At 39.9% G+C, this 13,968-nt stretch overlaps 1 long non-coding RNA gene across 4 annotated transcripts in view; it reads left to right on the forward strand.

The window, feature by feature from the left end:
* Positions 1 to 1,489: 1,489 nt before the first annotated feature.
* LOC102554523 (uncharacterized) overlaps positions 1,490 to 13,968 on the forward strand; it is a 74,300-nt gene continuing 61,821 nt past the window's right edge. For 2 of the 4 annotated variants that reach the window (XR_010059497.1, XR_596840.3), the window contains exons 1-2: positions 1,497 to 1,706; positions 8,817 to 8,878. This is a non-coding gene — a long non-coding RNA (uncharacterized LOC102554523). Of the gene's footprint in view, positions 1,707 to 8,816; positions 8,879 to 13,968 lie in introns of all 4 variants that reach the window. The other 2 variants (XR_010059496.1, XR_010059498.1) reach the window with 2 other exon arrangements.

The raw sequence follows: 13,968 nt of genomic DNA on the forward strand, positions 1-13,968 counted from the left end.
CCATTTCTGAATCATCTTTTCTCTACGAATTGTAACAGGTGCTCAAAGCTGATGGACACAGATGTCACCTCATGGACAAGGATGTCTTTTGCCAGTGTCCCCAGTGTCCCTGCACACTCCATTGTATTTCTCTGTCAATATCCACCTACTTCCAGTTTTGCAATAATTGCCTTGGCCCATAAAACTTAGTGTTGTTGTTGTTGTTGTTGTTGTTGTTGCAATCTGAGTTCTTTTCTCAGGTGTAGATTAGTTTAGTTGGATCATTACAGCGTGTTATATTTTGGGGTTCCGGCTGTGGCTTTGGGTCCTTGAAGGTTGTGTGAGGATGAGGGAGTAGCCGCACAAGCTATCTCACTCATATCATGAGCAAATCACTGGCAGTTCTGTAAAAGTCTCAGTTTTACCCAAATTGCTTGAGTGTATTTACAATTCAGATTGTGGCAAAGGTGTAAAAACCTTTATGAACAAGACAAATGTCGCTTCAGCTTGATATAATTGGTTAGAAGGAAATTAAATCCCTGCCTACTTTTGAAGGAAGGAAAAAAAAATCAACCTTCCATTTTGGTGACAAAATTGCTAAAGGATTCATGTATACGTTTCCAAATCTCTACATGATTGCTAAGTAATTCATGGAATTTTGCTTGCACAACAAGCATGTTTTGGGATAGGACAAGATTCAAGTGTAGCTTGAGCAAGAATTTAGCTCCCAGTCTCAGATTATCATGGATTTACGTAACACCAAGATCATCTTTGTTGCATCTCAGTGACAATGTGGCTACAACATTTTCAGTAATTTCATTTGCTCCACACACTGTCCAGAAATAAAAAATAACGACGCTCTCCACTTGGGGCTCTCAATAGGTCTGATGAAATCAAGCTTGACCATAGGGTAGAATAATGTTCAATGACCTCTTGTAATGGTACCTATGCTACAACTTAATGGTATATTCTCATTTTGACCAGATATATTTTGAGTTCAAACCACAGTTCAAATCTTAGTTTTTCATCTTAATAAAGTTTGGGAAACTCAAAAATAATGTATTATTTCCTAAAACTACACTGTTTTTGTATGCTAATAGTTTGTAATGGTAGAGAATTTTGTCTTTCTGCCTCACTGTCACAGCTCTCTCTAAAAGAGGTCCCACAGCGGCTCTTGAATAAAGAGTTGTTGAATTAACCAGCCTTGGAAAGGGCAGTGATAGGACACAAGATTATGTGCATGCAGAAGCATGTCTTGGTACAAGCCAGCTGTGGAATCTTGTTGGGTATTGCCCTGTGGAGAGCTATTATTTGCCAGGGCTCATTAGTCTTGGGTCAGGTTGATTCTACTCATTTTTTTTTCATCCATTCAGAACCCTCCTTTTCTCCCACAAAGCCTCAGAACGCCTTATCTCTGTGCAGCAACTCCTCTAGACATTTCCTTTTCTGCAGTGGAAGGAAGCGATTGCATGTGTTCAGACACATTGCCAATTGCCAAGAAGGTCTATTTATGGCTCTCTTCGTTCATCAGCAGGAAGTATCCAAAGCAGTAGCCGCTCATCAGCATTTTGTGGACATCAACAAGTTCCTATCTGCTGATGAGGTCACTCTTCTTCACTTGTATTTCATGAACTCAAGGAAACCACGCAAAAAGAATGAATAACCTCCAAGGAAAGGTGTAACATCATAGAACTCATCCGTCACTGGCCATCGGGGCACTTTTAATGGTAAGCAATTCAAATTGTTTCCTGGTTCAGTCTTATTACTTTGAGCCTCTGGTTTTCAAGGCAATGAGGAAACATGGAAAGTTCGGTAAACATTGAAAGAAAGAAAAAAACAGCCTATTGTTTCAATTCCTTAGGAAAAGAGGTGCAAATTAAAACTTGTATTTATCACTGTGGAAGGTTGATTATCATCAGTTCAGAAGAGAAAGCCATGCTAGCACCAGAACAGGATAGCTCCTAATCCACTCAGAGAGATAAACTATCAGGATACACATCCCCAATTGTTTGCCTTCTCCCATTCTTCTTGGGGAACTCTCGGTAGTTACAGTTGTTGGAGGCAGGAGTGTTATTTTCTTTAGTGGTATACCTGGTGACAAATCACTCTTATTGCAGTAAATAACTTCCTCCTCATACCCGAGTGGAAAAACTAATTATTCAGAAGGTCCCCGAAAAAATAGACACACCATAGTAGGGACTTGTTGATAGAACTCAAGTGGAAGAGAGAGGAAGGAGGAGGGTGGAATTGTGAGTGAAAACCCATTCTGTGAATCAGTCTGTCAAACAATAAAATTACCTAAAGAAGGAAAAAGAAGGTTTCTTGTGTTAATACATAAATGGAGTTCAAATTCTTCCTCTCTGAAAGAAGACTAGATGATAAGTCTGTTGTTTTATGAAGCTACAGTACTCATCATAGGGGGACAGCATTTTTTTTGAACTGTGTTTCCTGTGTTACTTTATGTGTTTGTGCCAAAAGCATCTGGCTGATTATTCAAGTCGCCCTGACCCAGAATCTGGCTCAGTTTCTGCACGGAGCCATATTGGATTTGGGCCTAGCCGCTTTTTGACTGCATGGTTCAAAGTGACTCTGGGCTGTTTGGCCACAGAGACTCACCCCGAAGATGACTGCCATAAATCTTAAGATTGTTGGATAAAGCCTCTCCCATGAATTTACGGCACAGGAGTATAACATTCAAGGGATGCCTCAGCTCCCTTCAGCAGATACCTTCCCTCAGCAGATACCAGTTATCTCCTCAGTCAACACCCAGTGTCTCCACCACCTGACCTCATCGCCTGACTTCTTTGCCTCCAGCTATCACTGCCTATACCCTCATCTCCCCCTCCTTCATATTTCACAAAGGTCACTCCCCCTACCTGAAAGCCTTAAAAGCTGCAATGTTCATCCCAATAAACGAGACCTTGACAACAGAACTTTTGCTTGGTCTCCTTCTTCTCTTCACCCCCATTTTGGCCCACAGGTAGAAAGCCTCTTCGGGACCCTGAATAACTGGGTCCCCGCTGGCGGGGACAAGTGGCGCCCGAACACAGGGACCCCGAAGCAAGGCCGACTACAGGACGATGGAGATAAGAGAGCTGCAGTGGGAATCAAGGACTCTTCAGGCCGCATCGCTCGTGCGTCGCTGGAGAAGGAGGTAAGGACCGGTCGAATAATTGTCGTCTAATTGCCATGGGGAAGGTATGGATTTAGGAGGCTTGTTTCATAGGAGAGATCAAGCGCTCACTCAGGGAGAGAGGATTAAGAGTTAAGAAAAAGGATTTAATCAAGTTTTTTTGTTTTATTGATGAAAGGTGTCCCTGGTTAATTTTAAGCAGTGTGGGGCTAGCTTAAGTAAAACTTGTAATAAAAAGGGACAAGGTAATGGTAAAGTGTTTTTGCATATGCGTTCTTTTAGAGTTATATTTTAGTCTTTGGATCCTGACTAGAGATAGTTTACACCCTAGACATGAGAGAGAATGGGTTTGGGAAAAAACAGTCCTCCCGGACTCTCCACGGATGCTTTGGAGAAAGAGAAAAACCTTTTCAGAGCTCTCTTAGGAATAGAGGGAAAGCAGGAGACGTCCTGCCTCTCTGCTGGCTCCTATTGGAGAAATGCTTATTTCTAGTTCTGGGTTCCATAGGTAGGATATGTGGGTCCCTATCGTGGGACACCATCTAGTTTTTTCCCTCTATGTCTATTGTGTGTCCTTGGTGCACCAAGCTATCCATGTCTGTCAGTTTATGTCTGTGGTCTTTGTTTCTCGTTGTTTAAATGTTTTATGTTTCGTGTTCAAAAGAAAAAATGATAAAAACTTTATCTGCCAGTCGTTCACACCTTGACTTGGTTTTAACTCGTTTCAAGAAGGGAACAATGCATAAAAAACAGTTTCAATTGGCTTTTGGAGCCTACATCTGTAGCTAGAAGCCTAAGTCTGCTGGACAAGCTCCCCAGGGGCTGGCTAAATGTTTATACTAGCTGATCCTAAAGACACCAGGAGCTTCACAGCTTAAAAGGTGTAACATTGGTAACAGAAAGTTGGCTTAAAACTGTAATTTGGATATGAGCCAACCTAGGGAAACAGGTCCAAATTGAGGTAATATTTTTATGGAATTCTTATTCTAAAAACCAGGCTTCTAAAAGATTTTAGGGCAGTGTCTCTTTGTTGAGGTATTGGAGACCGCACCATCGTGCGTTCACATGTAGGAATTGGCAGTCATAGCCAAAGTTGTGGTTTGCCCTAAAGTTACTGTATTTTGATGCTAATTCCACTGCCCCAAGAACAGCTGCCTAGTCACATACTCAATATTCAGGTGACTTTCCAAAGTTGTCGCTGTGCTTTGGTGTTACAAAGAGATCTTAAAGATTGTGATTAAAGATTGTCAGTGTTACATTGACTAACTCAAACTTATTTGCAATTAAGAAAAAATCAAACAGGTAGAGATTGTTACAAGATTTACGAAGGATTGATGAGGTTTTAGAACTTGTGAGAGCATTACAGCTTGTTTGCTTACTCCAACTGCCGTTTCAAGATAGATTTAGAGGATTATTTTTATACAATTTGTTTACGTCCTGGCGATTGTGAGTTTTCATTTCGTGAGCTTGCTTATAATTTTAGAGAGCCCATAAAGTGATATCATTAAAATTTTTACTAAAGAATGGCTAATAGCCTTATATTATGTAATTTTGTCGCTTCTTCAATGTAAGAAGTTAGAACTTTAAATCTTTAAGTGTATATAGAAATTTTTACTACAAACTTTTGCTCTCTAAATGAGCTTTAATATTTGGGGAGTAGCTGTTAGACTATTCCAGAAAAGAGTATTTAAAACTAATTTTAAGCTACTAAGGATATGTTAGTTGGCTAAGTACCTCACCTTACCAGAGGACTTAGGTCTTTGTTTGTTATCCTCATTGGAGATAAAGCTTCAGTTGTGTTAATACAGAATTGTAGGCTAGAGTCATGGAAGTATTTTAAAAAGCCAAACAACAGTTAATTGGTTATTACAAAATACTGATATTTGGCCTATTACATATACAAAATTTCAGGCAAAATTGATAATTTTACTCCTTGCATGCTTTTGTATTTACTGTAAATTTGTGCATACAACCCATAGAAAATGCGCTTACTGTATTTATAGGTGGTTCATCTAATGAAAAGGCTACATGTATGATTGGATCACTTGTTTATTCTCTTGAGTTTCTGCTGCTTCAGCACAGATTATTAAATTCCTGGCTTTAGCCACTGTTTTTATAATGTTAAAAAAAAACAAGCTTTCAATTCATATACTGATAGCCAATGTGCTGCTTGTGGTTTACAATTGATTTCAATTACTTAATGCTTTATTAAAGGCAAGTTTTCTACATGAAATCAGTGAGTGATTTCAGTGTAAATTGTCTGACAACTCACTGTCCTTTCAGTGCTCTGGCTCAGACAACTAAACAAAACCATAGACCCAGCTCTTTGAAAATGGTAATGGAGTTGATAACACACCCTCTTGAAAAGAGGAAGACTCCATTTGCTTACTTTCAACTCCCAGCCTCACCCTACCGGCTCAGGGATTTCTAGTGCGACTAAATCTGGACAATATTTATAGGATTTGGCATCTCTAATTAATGCTTATGTTTAGGTAAATAAAGCTGGTGAGGGGCTGGAGAGATGGCTCAGTGGTTAAGAGCACTAAGTACTGTTCCTTTATAGGCCATTTAAGAACTCAAATTAGATTGCCTAGACCACTTAGCAAGGGAGGACAATGATACCAGACAGATTATAGGCCTTACATAGGAACAGTTAGTAAAAAAATCTCATTCTTTATATATCCAAAACAGTAATGCTGGAGACAATAATTTGGTATAAAAGTAAATTTATAAATACAAGTGCTCAGTGTCCTCAATTTAATCCTTAAGGACTTATCTTAATAAATAATATTTTAACAATATTTTAATAAATAAAAAGGGGAGTTATCCCTGTATGCTAAAATATGCTCCTTTTATTTCAATTTTAAAATTTGGATGCCAAGGAACACTCTGAGTTTATGGCACCCTACAACTAGGCATACTTCTGCCAAGGTGAAATAGAAAGATCCACATATTGGCATGATCCTGTTCAGATATTTTATATGGGGAAGAGGGAATCTTTGTGTTTTTTCTACAGGATGCTACAGGAGTGTGCCAGCTGCCCGAGTGGCTGGTGAGCCATGCTGATCCTGGGAGCATGAAGATTCAGCTCTCCTGGTTCGGGTCCCTGGAGTCATTCCTGTGTCCTTGGAGGAATATGGAGGATTCCCACTCATCTTTTGTCATCACAGAAATTCTGGCGTTGCTGCAGTCATTGTGTCCCGTCCCACCACGGCCTGCGCTCCGACCCTCTGTGCACTGTTGCTTGGTGGAAGCTGCTGTGGACTAGGGAACTCTGCCCTGGTTTTGCAGATCTCAGACATGGTTCCATTGCCTGCTGGTTGTTCCAGAGAAGAATGACCGATCCTGAACTGTCCTGGGAAAGACCTTGGCATTTTCGCTGCTATTGTAGCAGCCATTACTGCTGCAGCCATTGTGTCTGGAGCTACCCTCCCCCAATCTATTGTTAAGCAAGCACAGTGGGTGAACTTTCTGGAGTAGTTGCTAACAATTGGGAATTCTAAATTTTATTACAGGAGAGGCTTGACTAGGCCCTTGGTGGTATGGCCATAACAGCTGAGGAGAACCAGATGAGGTGCCTACAACTTATCAGGAGAGGCTCAATTTCCACAATCTCTTATATTAATGCCATCTGGCCCTTGCTCTTTCGCCCCTGGGCTCAAGTGAGAGGAATGAGAAGATGACCTGATGTAGCTATCCTCAGGGACGGGCAACTTCCTCTGACCCTTGACCAATCTAAGACAGGAACCTTGGGGGCGACAAGGTGATCCTATGACAGATAAGGCTGGGGTTTGAGAGGTCGATCCTAAGACAGAGGTGGCTACACCCCGTTTAAACGTGCGGGCCGGTCAAATGCTCCTCTGCCCAGTTTCTCCCCCAATAACACACACGTATAGCCCAGAACGGTATGTTACAGCATAAGTTCATTCCTAGCCATTGGGGTGCAGTCCTAACTGCAAGAGTGGCTTGCCATGGCCGAGCTGGGCACTCTGTGAGGCATGTCTGATCTCTCTCAGACCACTACTTCCACCTAATGGTTTTTTTTTTTTTTTTTTTTTTTTTTAAAGAAAAATGGGGGAGATGCACGGAGCCATATTGGATTTGGGCCTAGCCGCTTTTTGACTGCATGGTTCAAAGTGACTCTGGGCTGTTTGGCCACAGAGACTCACCCCGAAGATGACTGCCATAAATCTTAAGATTGTTGGATAAAGCCTCTCCCATGAATTTACGGCACAGGAGTATAACATTCAAGGGATGCCTCAGCTCCCTTCAGCAGATACCTTCCCTCAGCAGATACCAGTTATCTCCTCAGTCAACACCCAGTGTCTCCACCACCTGACCTCATCGCCTGACTTCTTTGCCTCCAGCTATCACTGCCTATACCCTCATCTCCCCCTCCTTCATATTTCACAAAGGTCACTCCCCCTACCTGAAAGCCTTAAAAGCTGCAATGTTCATCCCAATAAACGAGACCTTGACAACAGAACTTTTGCTTGGTCTCCTTCTTCTCTTCACCCCCATTTTGGCCCACAGGTAGAAAGCCTCTTCGGGACCCTGAATAACTGGGTCCCCGCTGGCGGGGACAAGTTTCCTTTTGTTATTGTCCCTTCCTGAGCCTCTTTCTTTTCCATGTTCTGGAGGAAGAAATCTGACTTCCAACATCTGGGTATATTCCCTCAGCTGTGCAAGGTTTATAAAACCTACAGGTTGTTTATCTGACCCAGAGTAATGAAAGCCTTCACAGTAACAGAGTAGAGAGGTCATGGTGGGGACCAGCTCATAACAGCTTTCTTAGCTATTGAGGCTGCCGTGGCAAATGCCACAGTCTGGGCAACTCGCAAAAATGTCCACCACCTCACTGTTCAGAGTTTGACAAGCTTACTATAAAGGAGTCACAAAGGATGATTCCTCTTGAGGGCCACTTCTTTGGTCTAACAGGTGGCCATGCATTCTCTGGAACTTCTATCTTCTCTGGGGAAATGCTTCTGTTCCAGTGTATTTTTGTAGCAAAACCCTTAGATTGAAATACTCAGTTGACCCCATTTAATTAATTATTTCTGTAAAGACTGTGCCTCAAAATATAGCCATATTTGGAAGTAGTAAGGACCAGATTTAAAGAAATACATACTGAGACAAAGCTCTATACAAGCAATCCCTTTAAATCAGAGGTCTTTCAAACTAAAAGACAGCAAGGCATGGGGCTAGTGCCTGTAGTCAGGGGACCGAGTCAGGGCAATCCTGAGTTTGAGCTCCAGTCTGGATTTCATAGAGAGACCCTTTCTCAATCAATGAACTAACAATGTGGAAACAAAAGAAATCAGTCTACCGGGGTACAGAACATTCATTAGTGAGGATGCTGTCCTATATCCAAAAAGGATGAAATATGAATTGGCGTGATAGAAACAACATGAGAAGATTCTGGGCACATAGAACAGGCAAAATTAACACCAGTCCTGGGAGGATATTCCTTTGAATGAAACATTTATTTCCCATCTTTCCCACCCATGGGATGTAGAAAAGATTGTGGTGCTTGGCTCCCTCCTTCCTAATATGAGTCTTTCAAAATATGAATGTTTTTAGATTAGGCAGGTTATCTTAAATTTCTTCTTATTTTAAGGATAATAACTATGTTCCTTTATTAATCTTTGCCTGAAAAATTACTAAAATGGATAAAAGTACTCTAATCTTCCTTATTCTCTTCCAGATGATATGAGTGACTGACAGAGGCAGGGTGTCCAGGCAATCAAGTTAGAGACCAGATTCAAGGTATGATCAAAATTTAAATATTACCAATAAATTTGAGCTTGTAGAAACTTAGATGGAGAAACTGATTTTTGTAAGATAACATGCTCTACATACCACAGACAGGCACACACAAACACAAAAAGCTGAGTCTTTATTGTCTGGAAATATTTTGTTCCTTCTATTGCTTCCTAGGAGATGAAAAATTCATTCTAGACCATTTTTTGTCTTGTGAATTTATTAGCTGATGTTTTGATAACACATGATGACCTTGAAAGGGAAAAAGAAAGAAGAGAAACTATATTGTCCTGTGCATCTGGGCAGTGTCTGAGTCTGTGTAGCTATCTGGTTGACCTTACAACCTGCTTAGGCAAAGTGCCAGAATAATATTTTTGAATATTTAAAGTTTTGATTGGCAACACAGTTCTAAATAGCATCAGTTTCCTAAGTATAGCAAGTATCTTTTGTTTTTAAAAACATGCCCTTTTAGAAAATGGCCATTAATTTAAAATGGAACTCACATGACATTCAAAACATAGGTTGTCAAACTAATGGTTGGACATTTCACCTTGGAAAAATAACCATTTCTTTCAACACTGTGTAAATCTCTCCATGCACTAGGCAATTCTATAATGTATAAATGTTCTGGACCGAAAGGGCATACATGTTTAAATGTAAACACCCATCAAGTACATTGTCACACTACATTTTAGAGTCTTTATTATATTTGTACATTTTGGAGTAAATCTGTGTGTAGAGTCACACAAAGAGAATGTGTACCTATGAACACTATAAAAGAGTTCAAATTGAGAAGAAATGTTGAAACCTGCCACGTTGGAAGCAATATTAAATTTTTATCAAGCAACAATAGTCAGAAAGCCAGGTAAAAGTACAGGCAAAAATACTCTCCCCCTTTCCTCTTCCCTCCTGCTCCACCCCACCCCTTCCTCTCCCCCACTTTGCTCTCTCCTACCTCTCTTCCTTTTTCCCTCCTCCATCATCCTCCTCTTTTCCTCCTCTCCCCTTCATTGTGCCATTTTTCTTCTTTCCTTTCTTTGGTCTATACCCTGTGATTTTACTCTCCAGCATTTTGTGTAAGGGATGTATAATCATGGGTAATTTATCTTCAGTATCTTGTACTCCATTGTTTCTAGATTCCTTACAAGAGCCTCAGACAATGTTCCTACAATTAGTCTAGGACCACGGCTTGCATTTATCTAGGAAGTTGTAAGCACTTTAGCTTGGCTTTACTAGAAACTCATCAATTACCTTGGGTCTTAGAAATGGCTCAGTAAGGTGAAAGCTAGGCCGCCTGCTGAGCCAAACCTAAAGATAAAAGTACTTATTATTCTCATAAAAATGCCATTTTACATACTTGAATAAGACCCTGATAAATAGTTTCTATCCATTTTCTACTATTAGAAGCAGGGGAAAAGGAAGACATATCCAGGCACCATTCAGTTTTGTTTTTCCTTTTCTAATTGCTGGAAAATCATTTCCATAGAAAAGGCTCAAAAGAACATATCTATAGAGGTATTTGAGTCTCAGCCCTTTGTGAGAGGAAAGACTGAATTTATCTCATTTATAGCCTCAACTTTATCTATACTAGAAGGCATAGAGTAGGTTCTTTAAAGTTGTTGAATAATGATAATATTGCTTATTGTTGCCTGGAGCAACATGGAAATGATGGTTATTAGCCTCTAAAGCCCATGGGAAAATATTGATGAGATATTTGTAATTTTGCTCTTAATATAGGAAGATAAGGAGGCATATCTCTGATTTACATAAGAATGTTAATCAATGTGATGAGACATCTGGAGAAAAACATCAAAGAATGAAATATTTATTTTGGCTAATAATTTGAGGGTTTTATACCATAGCTGACCCAATTCTCCTGAGGAACATACTAAGACAGAACTGATTATTCTGGGTGTGTGTTTTGTTGGAGTATTTATCTCTTTTATTTTTTAAACTTTTCTTTAATTTTATTAAAGTTCCTTTAATTTTTTGGTATATATACATATATACATAATATATCTATCTATCTATCTATCTATCTATCTATATATATATATATATAGTTTACAAATTTACATTTCAAATGTTATCCCTTTCCCCAGCCTTCCCTCACATTCCCTCCCCCTGTTTTTATGAGGATGCTCCCACTTCAACCTCAACAGCCTAGCATTCCCCTACACTGGGGAAACAAGCCTTCACAGGACAAAGGGCTTCTCCTCCCATTGATGCCAGACAATGACATCCTCTGCTATGTATGCGGCTGGAGCCATGGGTTCATTCATGTGAATTCTAGGGTTGGGGGTTTGGTCCCTGGAAGCTCTCATAGTGGCATTGCTACAGATAGTTCTGAGTGGACATCCATGTCCCAATTCTGATTTCTTCATTCTTTATCATTCTACCATTCCTTACTCTATAGTCAAATATTCATCTTTACAAACCACATCCATCTGCGTTCTTGTCAAACCATTTTAATATATTTTTCAAACTGTCATTTTAAAAGTATAGGTTGACCTATTGTTCTCAAAAATTGATCCATCCACTCTGGAGAATGAAAACTCTGTTCCGGACAAACCACTGATGGAAAATTAATTTATTCATTGCCTTAACTGATATGGATCCAAGACGTCCAATTCTGCAACTTCCCCTTATGTTTTCTCATCGCATCCCAAAAATATGTCTGCTCAGCCAAAACACCTATTTCCAAAATTACTGAATTCTGTTGACAATTGCTATTAATATTAAACAAAATTACAATTTTATTTGTGTGTGTGAGTATGTAGTGTGTGTGTGTGTGTGTGTGTGTGTGTGTGTGTGTGCACATTACAGCATGAGGTTGAGAATCAAAGGCATGTAGGAGTCTATTCAGGACAATTTGTCTGCGTTAGGTAAAGACTGAGTATGCATAATTCTTTCTTCTGTAAAGTTCTCATTTTTATAAAGTTTCTCTTACAAGACTTTGGGTGCCCTTAGGAACAAAACACCTACACAATGTAGCTGGAAAGCTTTTGGTAAATATAGACTAAGCAAGTTTTCCTGATGGCTTAGAGCAGAAGTTAGGGAGAGAATCGCATGAAGTAGAGAGCAACTGAATGAGGAAAGATGAGGAGTGTACTCTGAGTTGATCAAGTCTCCTTAACAGGTCATTTGTTCATTTACTTGGGTTTTAAACACTAGAGCAGGCTGCCCTCCAGAACTGGCTGAGCTAGCTAACAAGGGCAGTGGAGATAAATGTACTGGGGAAAGATCAGCAAGTGTAATGCGATTACTTCATCCATACTAATCCTTCATGTGCTTGGGAAGACTATGTGGTTTCATGTATTTCTACAATGGGGAAAAGTTACTCTGGTGCTAATCCAAGCCATGTTATGGATGGGGTCCATCTGGTTACCTTGGATGGGTGTCTATATTAGAAGATTCCATACTTTTGGAAACTAAACCAATTTAGCTTAGACTTTAGCATGGGCAGGAACAGCTTTTTCATAATTTACTTTTGTTTAACATTATATATGGCACAGAAAGTAAGACCTTGCAATGGGATTAACCTAGTAATTTTGGCCAAATTATCAATGCATAGTTCTCTTTATGTTGCAAAGTTTTAGAGTTTTCATTTTTGTCTTTTTGTTTACCTTGGAGTAGTAGACTATACTGGTTAGTTTCTATAAACTTGATACAGATGATACTTGGGAGAAGGGGACCTCAGCTGAGGAAATGTTACCACCAGATTAGCTCTATGCATGTCTGTGTAGCTTTGAACTTATTATGGAGGTGAAGATGACCTTGAATTCTGGATCCTCCAGCCTTGATCTTTATGGTGCTGAAATTTCAGGCTTGTATTACTGAATTGGGCTTATACATGATTGGAGACGGAACCCAGGTCTTTGTGGTTGCTAGGAAATCCTCCTACCCACCGAGCTAAATACTCAGCCCTGTACAAGGGTCTTACAATAATTTTTCTTTGAAGTCTTGTAAGGATGTTGGTACTGACCCAATCTCCATTCTTTAAACTACGCTGAAAATTAAAATGGTTTCCCAAGCCAGTAAGGTGGGCAATTGTGGAAGCTGGGATTTGAACTCTATCCATCCTGCCCGACAAAGATTTATTCTCATAATGAGCAAAAGAAATAATAAAATACTTATCTATTCAAAAAGAAAGAAGATGCTATTTCTCTCTAATCTTCATAAGTATTGGCTGGTACTTAACCTCTTTATCCATGGACTATTAAAAGTAAACAAATGCAGTATTCAGCAAGGGATTTGCTGAAGCCCTTTCTTTCTCTTCCCCCTCCCACTCAGAGTCTAGAGTATTTCACAGTTAATTTTCTAGTTACTAAAACCATCTCTAAGCTGAGCTTTCTTCATTACAGGGAATGATCAGTTGGTTTCTTTTTCTCTGCTCTTCAGAAAACAAGTGCACAGGAACAGTTTTCTGCAAATCTCCCCCAGAGCATTAAATAAGAAGGTCTGTCACTCAGACTAAACTCAATAATCCCCATGGTAGAGTTTACAGTTATGAATGTTTGGCAACTTTATGGGATCACATATGTACAGAAATTTTAATGGCTTCATAGATACTCTACTACAGAACACATGCTGTTGAATTCTGCTACTTATAACATTTTCAATCACATAGACATAATTGTAGGAAGAAGGAAGGTTTCCTATGGGTTGGGCAAAAGCTTAGTGGGTAAAATGCTTGCTGGACAAGCAGAAGACCAGAGAATCAATGTAGAGAAGCTGGGAGTAGTGACGCTTTTCATAATCCCAGACCTGAGAAGACAGGGACAGGTAGATGCCTGGTGCAGCCGATTTTGTGAGTTCTGTAGCAGGAAGTGACCCTGTTGGATAGCCCCTGATGAGTGGCAACCAGTGCTGTTCTCTGGCTTCCATACATAGGAACACGCACATGAACATGTTGTGCACATACACGTGCAGAGTTTTATTAAACTTTCAAAATGAAATTAATGGTCACTGTGTCACTAAACCCCAATGATTATTGTGCCATTTGAACCCCGTAGTGAAAGCTGAAATTCAGATGTGGGCTCAGGACCATAGTCAGCCCTTTCTTTGAGGAGAGTATATGGTCTGGAAGAGTGTGT

This window comes from Rattus norvegicus, chromosome 17 (genome assembly GCF_036323735.1).
Source record: "Rattus norvegicus strain BN/NHsdMcwi chromosome 17, GRCr8, whole genome shotgun sequence".
NCBI classification, from domain to species: domain Eukaryota; kingdom Metazoa; phylum Chordata; class Mammalia; order Rodentia; family Muridae; genus Rattus; species Rattus norvegicus.